This window comes from Delphinapterus leucas, chromosome 10, assembly GCF_059928025.1.
Source record: "Delphinapterus leucas isolate spDelLeu-1000000601 "Yukka" chromosome 10, BTC_Dleu_Yukka2, whole genome shotgun sequence".
NCBI classification, from domain to species: Eukaryota; Metazoa; Chordata; class Mammalia; order Artiodactyla; family Monodontidae; genus Delphinapterus; species Delphinapterus leucas.
Window position 1 is genome coordinate 96,859,302 of NC_143138.1, and position 17,385 is coordinate 96,876,686.

Below are 17,385 nucleotides of genomic sequence, written 5' to 3' on the forward strand. Positions count from 1 at the left end.
GGCAGAAACTAGAGGCAGCCGACAGTAACAAGAAGTGGCAGTTGAAAGTGAGGAAAGAAATGGAAAAGCTATTAAAAGCAGCCAAGAGCTTCAAACACCACAGCAATCTGGGGTCCAGGGATATTAGAAGCATCATCTGGAAGGAGACAGGGCAGAAAGGAACGTGGAAAGGGGTGAGGGCCACCGGCAAGCTCAATGCAGAGCACAAGTTCACTTAGCACAAGTCTGAGCAGGATCTCACTGCCCACGGCCTGAGGAGACACCATCAGCAGGACAGACAGAAGACCAGGGGCCGACCCCTAGGTCCCCAACCACTGGCTACGGCACCCTGACCCTCTCCCCACACTCAGGGTCCTGTGGGAGGTGCAAATGGCCTGGGGCAGCCCGAGAGGGAGAAGCATGTGGAAGAGAGAGATAACACCCCAACCAGATGACCCTGTGGTCTGGGGGTCAGAACTTCCGCAGAGTCTGAACATGTCTCGGCCACGCTGAGCCAGCCACAAACCCTGGCTCTGCCCCCAGACATGGGCTTCACCCACAGCCTGATTTGGAGGAATTTCTTAACCCTCTAACCCCCATTCAGCTGTCAAGTGAAGATTTTCGTCCCTGTCCTACCTGTCTCGTGGGCCATCTCAATGGTTGAATTTGTTAAGATGTGAGAGACTGTTAGAAGCTGTTACTGCCGTGTGTCCACCGCACAACGGTGGGGAGAGGACTGGAACCTGCTGGCTCCGGAAAGCGAGATCATGTTCCACACGGCACTTGGTCACCCAGCCAGCCTGTGGATTAGCCGGAAAGTTAGCACAGTGACAAACGGATGTGAGAGAAGCTTTGTTCTAGAACAGACCAAAAGAAAAACTACAAAATACACACTAGCCATTTCCTCGATCAAATAGGAAGCCTGGAGTTATCATTTTTGCCAGGCACTTTTATGATAAAATATATTATTTTTGCACTTACGCATCTCTTCTGAGAGTTGTGATCTTTATCAACGTTGCAATGTGATTTTAACTTAGTTTATGTGCAACCCAATGGACCCCAGTGGAGTTACTTTTGCTTTAACACTAATGAGGGCTGCCCATGAATACCATCCCCTCTCTGTTACGACGGGTCAACTGAGGACTGGATATGAAAACTGAGGTCCAAAGAGGTGAAGGGACTTGCCCACCAGGTGACTGGGTGACAAAGATGAGATTCAGACCCAAACTCTCTTTACTTCAAAGACTTTGTAAGCATGATGGAGGCCAGGGGCCTGAAGACTTGGGCAGTTTAACTGACACTGTCCAGCTAAAGGGAGGTGAAAATTGTACCTTCTTAATGAAGACCTAACTTTATTTGGGAAAATACCCCGATGAGACATTTGGGGAGAAGAGGAGTCACATGAGGCCACGAGGGTAGAAGAAAGGGAGAACCAAACGCCATTCCTTGGAATTACCCACGAACGTGCAGACAAGGAAGGAGGGGAAAGAGAAATGGAGATGAGATGGCTGAAAGTGGGGCTCTAGAAATGGAGGACACGCTCTGTACAGTGCTGCAGGGGGCCGCCCAGGGGCTCGCGCAGAGATGCCCACCACCCACTTCAAAGTCAAGATACAGGAATCCAAGCCCTCCCCTCTCCTCACTCCTTCCGCATCCTCACAGGGGAACGCCTACCTCATTCCCAAACTGCCACGCGTGCATGGGATTTTGATTGGGAGAGAAATGTAAGAAGTTTTACTTCCAGGCACATGAAGTGCAAAACAGAGAAAGCAGATGACCTATACATTAAAGTAGGAGCTCAGAACTGAAAGTCACCATAAGAAGGAATCCCTCCTGGGAACTCACTAAGACTGAGGAGTTTAGGCTTCCACAGGGAATGATGGAGGTGGGGCTCCAAGTTAATATCACCTCCACGACAAGAGACCGGGTCCCCACCTGACACCGGGGCACAAGGCATTCTACAAAGAATGTGCTCGTCAACTCCCTGGATGATTTCAACATGCCGTAGAGGAAGCAAGCACGTAAACCATCAAGTGAAATGGTCTCCCTAAGCATCGCGGACCCACACCAGCCTCACCAGTCAACATGACTCCTTTTCAATTCAATCAACGACTAGAATGTCTATGCTCTATGAATCGCTCTGAAAATACTGATGTAAAGGTCATTATGCAAGATGTAAGGCGGGGCCGACATTCAGCCAGTTTGCACTACACTCCCGTTCAGATTGCTTTTCTTAACCTCTCTGAGGCCGAGTCACCTCCACTGTAAACTGGGGATCAGACATAGAAAGCAGCTTCCTAGGGTGACTGTGTGACTTCAGTGGGATAGTACATGGGACATCCTTTCAGCGGGAGCACCTCAGGACTTTGCTATCATCCACACTCCTGAGATGAGGGGCAGGGGACCAGAGAAGTCGTCAGTGGCCCTCTCAGGATGCACAGCTAGTAAACACGGGTAGGAGTCGCAGCCAGGCTACAGACTTCAAGTGCAGTGTTCCTTCTGCTCCAGCACAAGCTCAAAGAAGGAAGGAGGGGGTTCCCTGGTGGCGCAGTGGTTCAGAGTCCGCCTGCCGATGCAGGGGACAGGGGATCGTGCCCCTGTCCGGGAGGATCCCACATGCCGCGGAGCGGCTGGGCCCGTGAGCCATGGCCGCTGAGCCTGCGCATCCGGAGCCTGCCGTGGAAGAAGGAATTGACGAATTGCCAAGAGGCACAAGCCAGAGAGTGATCATTCTGAAAGCTACCCGCTAAGGGTTGTTGTTTGCCTGACTCCCCACGTTCCTTGACCAAACAGATAATGGTGAGTAAACAGAGCCGGCCTTGCCTGGGGCCCTGGGAACCAGGAAGGACGCCTTGCGGAGGCATGGAAGTGTCCCAACAGGTGGTGAAGGGGATCGGGTCCCCAGGGTCATTTCTTTGGCAGTGACCGATGGCGGCAGCGAAGCTCACTGTCAACTTGAGGCTGTGCTTGTCTGGCTCCTCTTTAGCTAAAGAGTTAGAAGAGCTGAGAGGCAAAGGGGAAAACAGGGCAAGGGAGACAGAAAGCCCAGCTGCACAGGTGGCACCCGCCCTGAGGCATCAGGCACCCAGAAACCCATTCTTGCCTAGACTGAACCTTAAGCCAATTCATTTCACTGCAAATTAAACTTGCAGTGTTCCAAGTCTCTGGCAACACCATGAATTTATTACCAAGCATCCTAAGTTAGAGGTCCACAGAGGTACGTGATTATAGGGCGGGCCGGGGGGTAAGTGTGAACCATCAATAAACAGACAGACCTATCAGAGAGTTAATATCTAGATAAACAGCCGACACAAATCATTAAAATGTGAAGATGAATGGGAAAAAGGCATGAGGAGGAAACTTCCCAAGGAAAGAACAGAAATAATAAAATACCATAGAAAAAGTTGTTTGGTAACTGCATCATCAGTTACCAAAGAAATGTAAGTACAAACTATGATGTGTCACATGACATCTATTAAATTAGCAAACATAAAGAATAACAGTAATGCCCAAGGATGGCAAGGTTGCAGGAAAGCTGCTAAGTTCAAATATTGCTAGTGGCAGAGTATTTTGGAAAGTGATTTGGAAACATATCTTGAGACAGAAAATTATTGACACCTTGTGACCGAATGATCACACTCCATGGAGTTTTTGCTAACAGAATCCAAAAGTGTAAGGTCCAAAGATGCTAGTACAACAACGAAAAGTTTAAAAGCAATCGAAACGTCCACAGTATGGAAATAGGACAACAAATAATAATGCGTTCACCTAATGGAATATTTTGGAGACATTTAAGATGACAATTGCGAGGATTGTGTAACAACTTAGAAAATACTTTTAATATACCTAGTGTGCAAAAAGAAAGATACACAGTTGACCCTTAAACAACATGGTTTGAGTGGTGTGAGTCCACTTTTACACAGATGTTTTTTCAATAGCAAATATGATCCGAGGTTGGTTGAATCCTATACAGAGGAATTGCACAGACTGAGGGTCAATTATAAATTATACTCAGATTTTCAACTGTGCAGAGGGTTGGCTCCCCTGACCCCCGTGTTATTCAAGGGTCAACTGTATAGAGGTAGGGTCACAATTATGGAAAATTTCTATTTCTAGGGATACAAAAATAAAATAGGTTCAGAATAATGAAAAGTGCTGTTAACTCAGTAGGGTCGTGGGGAGTGGCTGATTTTCAGTGCCAGTTTCCTCATCTAGGAATTTCAGCAGCCTCTCTCTGCCTTCCCCTCCCCCCTCCCCCTTCCCCTCCCCCAAATAAGGAGGGAGGCCTCTGGCCAGCACCGCTCACACCCCACGTGCTTCTGTCTTCAAGCCCAGTTTCCCACCATGCCCTGTATCCCTCTCCCCACACTGTTCTGGTCAATAAGGGACTCAGGCTTTCAGCACCCAGAGGTCTGTTCAAAAGAAAGAGAAACCACCAGAGCCCCCAGCAGGGAGGAAGCCTGGAAGTCACGAGGTGACCCACACTCCCTGAGTTTCCAGTTTATAAAGCAGCTCTGAAGTTCTGATCTCCCCCAAGACTCACAAGAATCCCCTGGGAGGAGGTACAATCGGAGGATATCATTTGAGTTAGAAACTGAGGCTCAGAGAGGTGAACCACCCTTTCCAGGGTTTCACAGCTTGTCAGTGGCACAGATGGCAGAACCCAGGCCTGATGACTCCAAAGCCCACGTTCTGTTGGCTAAACAGGGAGGTTACTGGCAGAAGCTCAGCTGCCCTTGAAACCTTCATTACAAGAAGAAATTTTGATTCACCAGAAACCTCCCAAGAGACAGAACACTGGTTGTCCAGAGGTTCCTGAACTTGAGCTTGTGTCAGGATCACGTGGAAGGCATCTGAATACGGATCACTGGGCCCACGCTGGTCTGGGGTGAAGCCCAAGAATTCGCATGTCTGACAAGCTTCCAAGGGATGCTCATGCTGCTGGTCCACAGACCACACTTGGAGAACCATTGGTCTGGAAGTCTCAATAAGGGCTTGAGATTAGAGGTGTACTTGGGGCAGCAGGGGAGAAACGGTCTCCATAAAAACCAAGGAGAAAAACGCATCCTTCTGCTCCCACGAGGGAAGTGAAATGAGAAAAGAAGATGGGAGGGAGGCTGCGGGTCTGAGACGTAACCTCGCTTGCAACTCCACCACGAACTTCCAATAAAGCCACCGGAACCACGCGTGCTCAGTGTTAGTGGTTTAGTGCGTTGGAGGGTATGGAAATTGAGGGGATGAGTGACTGAGTGTCGTGTGGGAATAGGGGTGAGACACACGGCCAAAGACAGCCAGATGGACAGGCTGGCTGTCTGGATTCCAGCCACCTGGAAATTAGGGGAAGGGCTTTCAACATCCGAGGCTGTGGTATCAGAGGACAAAGCTCCTGTGGACAGAGCCAGCTGACACATAACTCTGCTGAACTCATGATGGGGCTGGCCTATTGTGGCCTCTATCATGCGCCGGCATGAGATTCCTGTCAGCATTTATGAATGTGATATGAATGCAATGGTCTCATTCAGTGGCTGCACCCCTCCAAGGTGGGGGAGGAGCCTGGGCACGGGGACATGAGGATGCAGAAACCGGGCCATCACCCTGAATCACAGCGGCTGGCGTGAAACCCAAGATCCTACCACCAGAGATTAATGTCTTCACGGAAGGCTCTGGCATCTTCCAGAATACTCTGCTAAAATGTCCTTGGAAAGTTGACTCACCCGTTAGCTCAACAAATATTTACAGAGTTTCAGGCAGATGCCGGGCGATATAAAACCTTTAGACAGTCATGAGCTAATGCTTTAGTGGGTGTAAATTGGCAACCAGCCCATCTCGTTTTCAGGTAAAATGGTCAGCAGACTGGGGCAGGGGGGGCGGTGAGAAGCAACCTGGTGACTTGGGATTTACATTCCAGGTGTCAGCAGGCCGACGCTGTTATTATGACCGGGGCACCTATCAGAGCAGCCAGCGTGCTCCAGGGCAGTCCATGGGCTCCTGACTCATAGCAAGTGTCAAGCCGGAGGATGGAGGAGTGTATCGGTGGTGTGAATACGGTGGGGCTGGGGGAGGGCAGGCAGCAGGAGGCACAGGAAACATGGGGATTCAGATGGCCCCACTGCTCCCGACCCCACTCTTACAAGAAAATGCAAATTTATGGTTACCAAAGGGGAAAGGGTGGGTGAGAGACAAATTGGGAGTTTGGGATTAACATATACACACTACTATATTTAAAACAGATAAACCAGGACCTACTGTAGAGCACAGGGGACTCTACTCAACACTGTGATAACCTATATGGGAAAAGAATCTGAAAACGAATGGATGCATGTAGGTGTAGAACTGAATCACTTTTCTCTACACCTGAAACTAACACAACATCGTTAACCAACTATACTCTAATGTAAAATAAAAATTAAAAAACAAAATGCTCACTCTGACAAGTGCTCCAGAGAAGTGCGTGTAGGATGAACTCCAAGGGGGTGGCGGCGGATTGGGGTGGGCTCTTCTGGAAGCCCACCCAAGACATCCCAGAGGCCTGCACTGTGAAAGAAAGCGCGTTTGCAGTCAGTTTGAGAGTAGTCCTGTATGTCTCATTGTGCTTAAAGGAATTCAGAAGCCAACCTATAACCCCGAGGGAAGAGCTCTAGGCTTGGAGTCACGAGCCCCAGGTTAGAATCTGGGCTCTGCCACCTATGGGTTGTGAAAACTCAGCTAAGTCATTTCCCCTTTTGAGCCTCATTTTCCTCACTCATGAGAGAAGCGCTAACACCTACATCCTAGCCTCTGAGAGGCCACGGAGAACAGTGGTTAGAGGCCGTGACTCTAGAGCCCGGCTGCTGGGATTCAAACACTAGCTCTGACACGTACAAGCTGTGTGACTTCTGGCAGGTTACCTAACTTCTCTGTGCCTCCACTGCCTCCTCTGTAAAATGAGGCTAATTATCATTTCTAACAAGATTCCTTGTAAGAATTAAACAAGATAATATGTGTAAAGCACCTAGAACAACTTCTGGTATTTACTGAGGGCTACGTAAGTGTTTGTTTCAAAAGCGGTCAAATAGGATATTTAATTGTCAAACCCATCACCTGCCACTACCTATGGAAGGGAAGGGTGGCGATTTTTGAAGGGAATTTGCTGCAGGTGCAGGTACCATGGGATCCTTTCCAAGCCCAGTGGGGGGGAGCCTGGGAGAACCATTTGGGTATGCTTAGGAAGGCTAGCAGGATAAGCATAGGCAACCCCTCCCTGGATGATCTCTGCTGAGCTGCAGAATCTCAAAGGCCACCCTGAGCATTAATGGAGTTCTTCGTGGCACCTGAGGGGAGGTCCCAGGACTTTGGGGGGTATGCAAGGACAGGCCTGGTGCTGGCCCCTCAGAGAAGCCTAAGGTGTCAGCTGGCAGAAACACCCTACAATAGCAAAGCAAGAACAGCCTGCATGCATGGTGGGCCCAGGGCTCTGGACTGGGTTGTGTCCCCCACCCTCAAATTCATATGTTGAAATCCTAACCCCCAATGTGACTATTTCAAGTAAGGATGCAATAAAGGTTAAATGAGGTCATAAGGGTGGGGCCCTGCTCTAAGACGACCAGTGTCCTTTTAAAAGGAGACACCAGAGAGCTCACTCTCTCACTTCTCTATATAAGGACACAGGAAGAAGGTGGCTATCTGCAAGCCAGGAAGAGAGCCCTCACCTGAAACCAAAACAGCCAGCACCTTGATCTTGGACTTCCAGTCTCCATAACTATGAGAAATAAATGTCTGTTGTTAAACCACCCAGTCTATGGCATTGTGTTACGGCAGCCCAAGCGAAGGCACCCAGGATGCCTGCATGTCCCCAGGTACCCAGGGGACTCTGGAGGGCTGCCTCCAAAGTGCAAAGTGCACACCCCAAGGGGTGTACACCAGGGCAGGACCAAAGGCAAGGCAAGGAGTGCAGCTGGTGAGACCAGGGCAGAGGCCCCTACCAAGCATTCTGCAGAGAAAGCATAGGTTAGGGATCTGCCATTTGTCCACCCAGAGGGACAGCTATATACAGCACTAGAAGGGGCATGGGCATCACCTGGGCGCTTCCTCAGTGAAAGGAGCCACTAACACCTCCCAGGTGTCTCTGATATTGCCTGGTATTGCTGGATGCCAGCCCACCTACCTCCATCCCCAAATTTCTGGGACTCACCTGAGGAAATCTGACCTATGTCCCCAAAAATGTTACCATCAACCAACACCCGGGCTCTGCAGGGCTGGTTGTTGTTATGGTTGTTTAAAGTTTAACTCCAGACACCCACTGGCCACTGCTGCTGCTTTATCCCATGTCTCTCCCCGGCCCCAGGCTCACCCACCAGAGTCTCCCTCCCCAGAGTTTGATACACACACAGCTCAGACACAGTGTGCAGCCTCCCGTGCTGCTGACCATGTTGGTGTCAGCTCCACCCACCAGGACCTCTCCCCAGCACCTCCCCTCCTGGCTGCAGCCCCAAGGCAAGCCCCATGATCTCCCCACCCACAAGAGGGATTGACTCATTAAGGTGAAGGTCTAGAAGGAGCTCACACAATCAGACCCAGGATCTCCTATGTCACACTCCAAGCCAGGACCCTCCAACCCACTTGCAGAAATAGTCCCAGAATCCATGTGTAGCATCTCTGCAGAGGCGGCTCCCCACTCTCCACCAAAAGCCCATCTTCAATTGCAGACCACAGGTTATCCTATTCTCTTTCAAAGCACCCTGTAACTAGAGGGAAAGCTTTGACATCACCGAGTTCAAATCAGCACCACCACTCAGCAGCTGTGTGACCTCGGGCACATTACTGCACCTCTCTGAACCTCAGGAGCTCCCACCTTCTGAGTTATGATGGAGATCCAATGAGAACTAACAAATGTTACCCCTCCCTCCATTTGGAAAAGCATTACTACTATTGATTAGCAGTAACAATAACTAATATATCAAGCTCTCTCCATGTACCAGGCACTACGGTGCTTTTCCATGCCTTAATTCATATGTTCACTCGCTTAATCCTAGGAGTTAGAAAACACAATTACCCCATTTTACAGAGGAGCCAACTGAGACACGGTGAGATTAAGTAACTTGCCTGAAGTCACTCTGGGTATGTAGCAGAGCCAGGATGAACCTGAATTTATACAGCCCAATTTATATCTCCTCTTCTGAAAAACACACATCTCAAGATTTCCTGTGCTTGATATTAAATGTCAATTCAAAACTACTCGGAATCCAGCTGAAAGCTGCTCCGATTTCTTGACTCAGCTGTGACATGAGTCATTCTGTGCGCATAACAATAGCCACGCCTAACAGCTTCCAGAACTACGTAAAGCCTTGATTTGCTGTCAGCGGCTTCCCTCCTGGTGGAGCAGACATTCAGCTTGACTGGAGCTGGACCCTCATTCACAATCCTCCCCTTCTATCCATGGAAAGCCAGCCCAGAGATGCCAGGGTCCTAGACCTGTGTACGTCACATGAACATTTTTAACAAAGCTTTTTTTCTATCATCTGTGAAAATTCATTCGCAGAATTTTCTGGTTGAGCATTTCTGCTCTTCTTCTCTTCCCAGACATGAATCTGCGTGGTACTACTTCCATTTATTTGCTCAACAAATATCTATACAGCTCCTGCTGGGTGCCAGGCGCTATGCTCCAAACAGTTAAATTCAAAACAACAACTTATTCCCAGTTCCTATTCGTTTCCCATGAATCAATTTCTCAGTTAATTCCTTAGAATCTACGTTCAGAAACCTTGAAAGTCCTGTAGGCTCCACAACTCCAGGTAACCTGACTTGATTAAAAGAAAGATTGTCCTGTTCCAACCCCTTTAGATAAATCCACCCCCCAACCCCCCGACCATCCCCCAACACACCCGTCCCGGGCAGCGTACGTGCATGCGTACCAGGCCACTGCTTCCCCTCCACACTTCTCTCCCTCTCTGGCTCCATCCTCCTCTCTGAGTTTGCAAGCTGTCTCCCCCCATCTCCCTGGGTCTCCTGCCCCACCTCCAGAGCCGCTTTCTCCTCAGCACCGCTCCAGGGCAAGATGCCCAGTCCCTCCCTCCAGTGTGTGTTTTGCCCCCAACACCAAGCAGTTCTGCAACCCCAGCTGGGTGTCCGACAATTCAACTGGGCTTCTGATCAACTGGCTATAGACCGGAGGTCCCCACGACCCCATCCTCGCGTTTGGTTAATTGGCTAGAGCGGCCCACAGAACTCAAAGAAACATTTTACTTACTAGATTACCAGGTTTTTGGTTTATTATAAAGAGAGAGAACTCAGGAACAGCCAGATGGAAGAGATGCATAGGGCAAGGCATGGGGGAAAGGGGGCACTTGGGTGCTTCCATGCCTTCTCTGGGGGCACCTCTCTCCTGGGACCTCCACGTGTTCAACAACCCGGAAGCTCTCCCAGCTCCACTCTTGCGGTTTTTATGGCGGTGTCATTACATAGGCATGACTGATCATCACTGGCCACTGACCACTGCTCAATGTCTGGCTCCCTCCCCTCCAGGGAGGCCGGGCTGTGGGATTATGCCAAGAAGGGGGACAAAGGCCACATACGTATTTGTTATTATAAATCACAGCGTCCCACTGTGCTGTGTGCCCCTTTCCCACATCCCAGCCACCGCCTTCTTCCCCAGCTTCGTTGCCTCCACGGAACCAACCAAATGAACCACTCTTTGCCTGGTCCACTAAATGGGATAACACTGAGGTCTATCGAAAGGATGTCCCATTTTCCCAAATTAGACTAGCTCTGCCTATGCTACGGTACACAAACTGTGGATGGAAATATGCATGTTGCCTAAAAGTTCTCCTTACAAGCCCATGCCAGCGCCATAGCACAGGAAAATGAAATACTATAGGGCCATCCTCATGTGACTGAGCGAAACAAAGCCCTTCTCTACCTGAACACAGTAAGGCCAGTCTCCAACCTCAAAAGTTCTATTCCAGTAAGAATGGCTTTTATTTACCTGGCAGAAGTGCCAAGTTCATCAGATAAATGCAATCTAATGAATCCGTCTCCTCGGCTGCCTCAGTTTAATGATCCTATTAAATGTCCCCAAATGTTTTTTCCAGGGGTGATCAAGGACATTTTTTTTTTTAACACTCCATTAAACTTCTGACAGTCATTTCCCAAACAGCCTATTATCTCTGTCTCCTTTGAGCCAGTCAAGGTTAAATTTTAAGCCAGAGTTTACCAAGCTCATAGCGGATGGGACATTTTATTTCACGTTGGATCCTCAGCAACTAACCCTGCGCTTCTAATGCTGACACCGGCCACTTGCTCCGTAACTCCTGAAGCCCGTCTTCCTAATTTCCAATCTATCAGGATCCTTTCTCACTGTAAACATACATTGTGTCACTCTTCTGTCTGAGTTCTGAAAAAGTTTATACTGTTTCCCGTAAAAGACCAGCCACAGCTAAGCAATTTCACAAGAATACTGGCCTTTCGTCCTCAGGCAGCTGCCCTTCTTATCTGCAAGAGCCGTTTTAGCCCACATCATTTTAATACTGAACTCGGCCACTTCCTCCAAAGCCCATGATAACAGGCACGTTGGGACATGTGAAGCTTTATGAAGACAGTGAGGGGTCACAGGGGAAATCACACAGCCTACAGCACTCACCCCCAAATCCCCACCACAGACCCCTTCTCTCCCCCAGTCTCTCTCCCTGGCCCCAGTCACCAGGGGGCCCCATGGCCGTGTCCTCTCCCTCCCCACTGCCAGACTGCTGGTTCTGAAACTGGGAACCACTGACCTCAGTGTTCATAGCAGCACTATTTACAACAGCCAAGGTATGGAAGCCACCTAAGTGTCCATCAACAGATGAATGGATGAAGAAGATGTGATACATATATATATACACACACACACACATATACATACATACAGTGGAATACTACTCAGCCATAAAAAAGAACAAAATTTTGCCATTTGCGGCAACACGGATAGACTTGGAGGGCACTATGCTAAGTGAAATAAGTCAGACAGAGAAAGACAAATACTGTATGATATCACTTGTTTGTGGAACCTAAAACATACAACAAACTAGTGAATATAACAAAAAAGAAGCAGACTCACAGATATAGAGAACAAACTAGTGGTTATGAGTGGGGAGGGGCAATATGAAGTGGGGGACTGAGAGGTACAAACTACTCAGTATAAGAGAGGCTTGAGGATATATTTTACATGGGGAATAGAGCCAATATTTTGTAATAACTGTAAATGGAAAGTAACCTTTAAAAATTGTATAAAAATTTAAAATAATAAAATAAAAATAAAGATTAAACATATGTTAAAAAATAAAATAAAACTGGGAATCACTGAGAGAAGAGCTCTAAAAAATGACTTGTGCCAGGTTCTAACCTAGAGATACTGACATAACTGGTCTGGGTGTGGTCTGGGCATTGATTCTTCACAGCCCAGGAGGACTATAGCCCCAGGCCGCGTCCACTCAGCCCCTCCTCACTTACACTGAGCCATTCAGCTCCATCCTCAAGCTTGAACACCCGCCTCCTCTGTGAGGCAGTGGGGCCCGTGAGCTCCAGTTTTCACAGTCCCCACCACCCCCTATCAAACCCCACACTGAAGCTGAGCTTCCCTTGGGTAATCATTAATGTTTGCCCCATTAGTTTCCCTACAGCTAAAAAAGAAAAGGGTGTGTTTCTTGTCCCCAGGTCTTATCAAAAGAGAGATGTCCACCAAAGCCCTGCGTTTTTTCCACCTGGCCTGTTTTGCTCACTTCTCTTGAGGGCATTTAAGTCTGGGACCCTGGTGTTGTCCTCATTTCATCCTATTATTACCATTCCTATGTTCTAGGGGAGAAAACTAAGGCTCAGACTCATACAACTGGTAGATCCTCTAAGATCAACTTGACTCAGAAGCCCAAGATCTTAAGATCTACAGGATTCTGCCATCTCTGGATGAGCTGTCTTGGTACACCACCCTACTCTATCCCCAGAGAGCTCTGGCTGTTGGAAAGTCCCTCCTTATGTAGAGTCCCAAATCTGCTTTTCATCTGCAAATATTAACATGCATATAAAAAAAGAGGGACAGCAGGAGAGTCTCATATAAAAAAGAGGCAGGGAAGCAGAGTCTGGGAGCTAGATGCATTTTGGCTGACGGGTAGGTTCTGCTCAGCTCGGGGCCAGCTGAGCCTCTGCTGTCTGGAAAGACTGCCCTGGGCTGGGGGGCCCAGAATGCCCATAGAGCCAGATGCTGAGGGCTCCAAAGGAATCTAGGTGCTCATACGCTAACAGGCGAGAAGCAAAGCGTTCCAGGAGACCAGAAGTGTGGGGTTGGAGGGGGGCACTGGGTGGAGGCGGCACAGAGGGGAGGAGAGGGCCTGGCACACAGGCTCTGATTTGGAGCCAAGGTTGAAGGGATGCAGGGGCTCAAAATCAAGGAACACGTGGGGCTTCTAGAAGCTAGAAAAGGCAAAAAAAAGGACATTCTCCCCTATGGCCTCCAAAAGGGACATTGGCCAGCTGACCCCTTGATTTTAGGAATTCTGACCCCCAGAACGGTAAGAGAGAAATTTCTGTGTTATTTTAAAATAAGTTGTGGTCATTTGTTACAGCAGCAAAAAGAAAGTAATACAGTTAAAGGTTCGGGTCCTTCTACCCCACTAGTTGCCTAGGGCTGCCGTAGCAAAGTACCACAAACAGAATGGCTTACACAACAGAAGTTTATTGTCTCACAGTTCTGGACTCTACAAGTCTGAGATCAATGTGCCTGCAAGGCCACATTCCCGCTGAGGGCACAGGGGAGGATCTGTTCCAGGCCACTCTCCCAGCTTCTGGTAGGTCCTTGGCTTGTAGCAACACAACTCGTAGCTTCACATCACATCCTCCCTGTGTGCACATCTGTTCTTGTGCCCATATTTCCTTTGTACGAGGACACAGTCCTTCAGGACGGGGGCCCGCCCTAATGGGCTTATCTCAGCCTGACCATCTGCAAAGACTATTTCTAAATAAGGTCACATCCACAGGCACTGGAGGCAATGCCTTCCACACCTTTCAGGGGGGCACAGCTCAACCCACACACAATACTACTCCTAAAAGCTGCCCTGCTTTAAAAAAAACCCGGGGCAGGAGGGCAATGATTCCCTCCCAGCGAAAACAAGCCGTCCCCACTTCCTCCGGCTGCTCTGCCGAGCACACTGCAACGGCCCAGGAGCAGAGGCCGGATGCTCAGGAAGAGTGTCCGCCCGCAGCTCCCTGCAAGTTCATCACACTGCACGGGGTCTGCAGTGCTGCGGGGCCTCCCGCATCCCCTACAAGGCAGCAAACTCCTCCAGGCGGGGACCACGTGGATCCCCACCCCCCACAGCCTCCAGGACCTGCCGCCTGCCTGCCACGTGCCGCTTTAGGCCGGACCCTGCATTGGTCACTGGCTTTTCGTGTCTACCTCTCACGGGAACTGTGCAGTCGGCTCCGGCTCCTGGGCTCTTCTCTGCTGCGTCCTCAGCACCGGCCATGAGCCAACACACCCAGTAAGCGTTTGCTGAGATAGCGGGTCACTCATCTGCGGTCACGATCCACTGGGCACAGCGAACACACCAGCACCAAGTCGCTCCGTGTTGAACGAAGAAATGGCCCCAGGAAAGCTTCCCTAGATACAGAGGAGCTGAGCTGGCCTGGTTTTAAACGCTGTCCGTGAGGTGGGGGCATTCTCTGAATCACCAGGGCTTGTCATGCAGCTCGCTTCCCAAGCTCAGGTGGAAATTACGGCGGAGTGGATTCTTTCCGAAGCAGAGACCTGATCCTACAGGAGACAAAGCAGAGATGGGACGAGCAGAGGCGTCTCTCTCTCTCATCTTAGCCCCTCGTGATGTTCCAGATGGAAACATCTTCAGGGCATCCAGTCTCTGGAACATCAGAGGGGCTCTGGACCAGCCACCACACAGCTCCAAGGCAGATGCAGAAATCCCTGCCTGCAGAATCCCCTCTGGACATCAGGCCTCTCTATTAATGAAGCCACAAGGCCCAAGGCCGAAGCTCCGGCTGCTCTAGGGTATCAGGGCCTGCTCTGGGTCCGAAAGAAAACGGTGACTGCTGTTCCCACCACGTGCATGCAAACCCTCCCCCAGAGCCGCTCCAGAGTGGTTTCTGAACAGCGCTGTCACTGCTGGTCCTTGAGGCCGGCAAAGGTTCATCTCTTTTCTCTCACCTGGAAGCCAGGTGGGCATCACCTGAGCAACGGCAGGGGCCAGTCTCCCCTATTTTGGTAACTACCCTTGCAAAGGAACAGGGCGGCTTATTTTTATAAATAAAGTTTCACACAAACATGCTCCTTGATTTATGTACTGTCTGTGGCTGCTTTCAGGCTTCGCATTGCAGAGTTGAATCAGTGTGACAGAGACTGTATGACCCACAGAGCCTGAAACCCGGGTCAACTTCCTGGACACACTTCGAAGATGCCACGAGCTCGGTTTAATGTTCCGCGCCTCCACCTTGAAATTTGGAATCTCTTTTTAACAAGGGGCGCCGCATTTTTGTTTTTCACCGGATCCTGTAAATCCTGTAGCCAGTCCTGCCTAAGTGTTTACTATCCGGCCCCAAAGTCTGCCCAGCTCTCTACTTTTCCAATCCTTGATTCCCTTTCACTCTTTGACTTAACAAGTCTGACCTCGCGAAGCTCAGCCCTTTCTGGAGCAGCCTATCAGCTGAGGGTCAGTTCTTCCTTAAGAGTAACCCTCCCAGCTATCACTAACAAGAGAGCCTACCATGAGCCAGGCACTGGGTTGAATGAAGCCAGAGTGCGACAGTGTGCCACTTATGTACCCGTCCTTGGGACCACCCAGAACAAATCTCATTCCTTAAGTCTTCAGGGACTTAAGTAAAGTTCATCTGTTTCTCCCTGCTGAGGCTTCTCTTCTCCAATCCAAAATTGTTCTGTTTCTCATTAAGACATGTTTCAAGCTCTTGTACCATCTTACTCACCCTCTCTAGATACCATCTAGTTTCCCAAGGCCCCAAACAAGGCTCCAAGTGTAGTCTGACCAGTGCAGAGTTTGGTAGCTTGGTCACCTCCATTATTCTAGATGATATATCTCTATTAATGCATCCTGAAATCACACTGCCCTTTCTGGAAATGATTCTAAAAAATCCCCCAGATCTCTGGTAGGAGAATAGCAGAACAGAAAGATGGAGGGCTGGTGCCTGATGACATCATGCAGCCACCACCATAGTTCTGAACTACCTATTTGTGTTATGTGAGAGAGAAAAAAAAAAAAAGCCCCTACCTTGGACAAGCCACTACTATTGCACATCTTTATTATGAGTAGCCAAGTGCAGTTACTGAAAGAGCCTTTATCACCTCCAGCTTTTCGATTAGTCTTCCTGCCTCAAACCTCACACAGCTCCAATCAAATCAGCTCCAAGCAGCTTCCTCACATGCAAATCTACTGAAGACCCTCTGCTGTTTTGAAGTCTTCAATGGCTTCCCAGCACTTCTAGATAAAATCCATACTCTTTAGTATGACATTTGAGATCCTTCACACCCAGGCCAGAGTCAAGACTTATCCCCTGCCTCACCCCCAGACAACATGTGCTTGAGCCACTACACAATTCTTAGCATTCTGGCTCCTACCAGTCCTCTGACACCTGAAATGTTCCATGTGGTGAACTCCTGCTTGTCTTTCAACACCTTACTCTAAAGCTACCTCCTCCAGGAAGCCTTCCCTGATGTCCTCAGAGTAAGTCATTGCCTCCTACGGACTTCTCAGGCAAGTTCTTTGTAACGTAACTCTGATGCAGCACTTGCCACACAGTATTACAATTACTTATTTTCTGATCATTCTGTCCCCCTAGGCTGTGGGCTCCCCAAGGCAGGGAGGGACCTAACCTGACGGGTCTGTTTATCCCTAGCTGTTGGCAAATCCTAAAGAGATGAGTCAGTGATGAATGGATGCACAGACCCTGGAGACTCAGAGTTGTCACCCTTCATGCGGCGGGGGCCTTGGGTGATGGCTGACCTGGAAGAGGACGCAGGGAAACTAAGCAGATACCCTAGAGAGGGCAACCCCACTGATGCCCGTGCTGTGTCTGGGGCCCATGGATATCTGGGAAGCTGTCACTAAGCTGTCCCTGGGGACAGGGTGAAGGGTGGCAGTAACGGGGACTCCATGTCCCCTCCACGTGGTATCAAGAGGCAGAGGAGGGTGGTCTGTGTCCAGTCTCAGCCCCAGACCTACCCCACACCACAGTCCATCAACCCCTCCGGGGAAAACCCTAGACGTGGGAAAATCTCAGCCCTGCTTCAGGCCATCAAACAGCAGGGCAGGTACCAACTGCTCCAACGAGAATCCCCACCAGAGAGCATTTCTGTTCTGAAGCATTTTCTCCCACGAGCTCACCTCCTCCTTTCCACGAGGGTAGGCAGAGCCCCGATCGTTATTATTATGGCCCCATTTT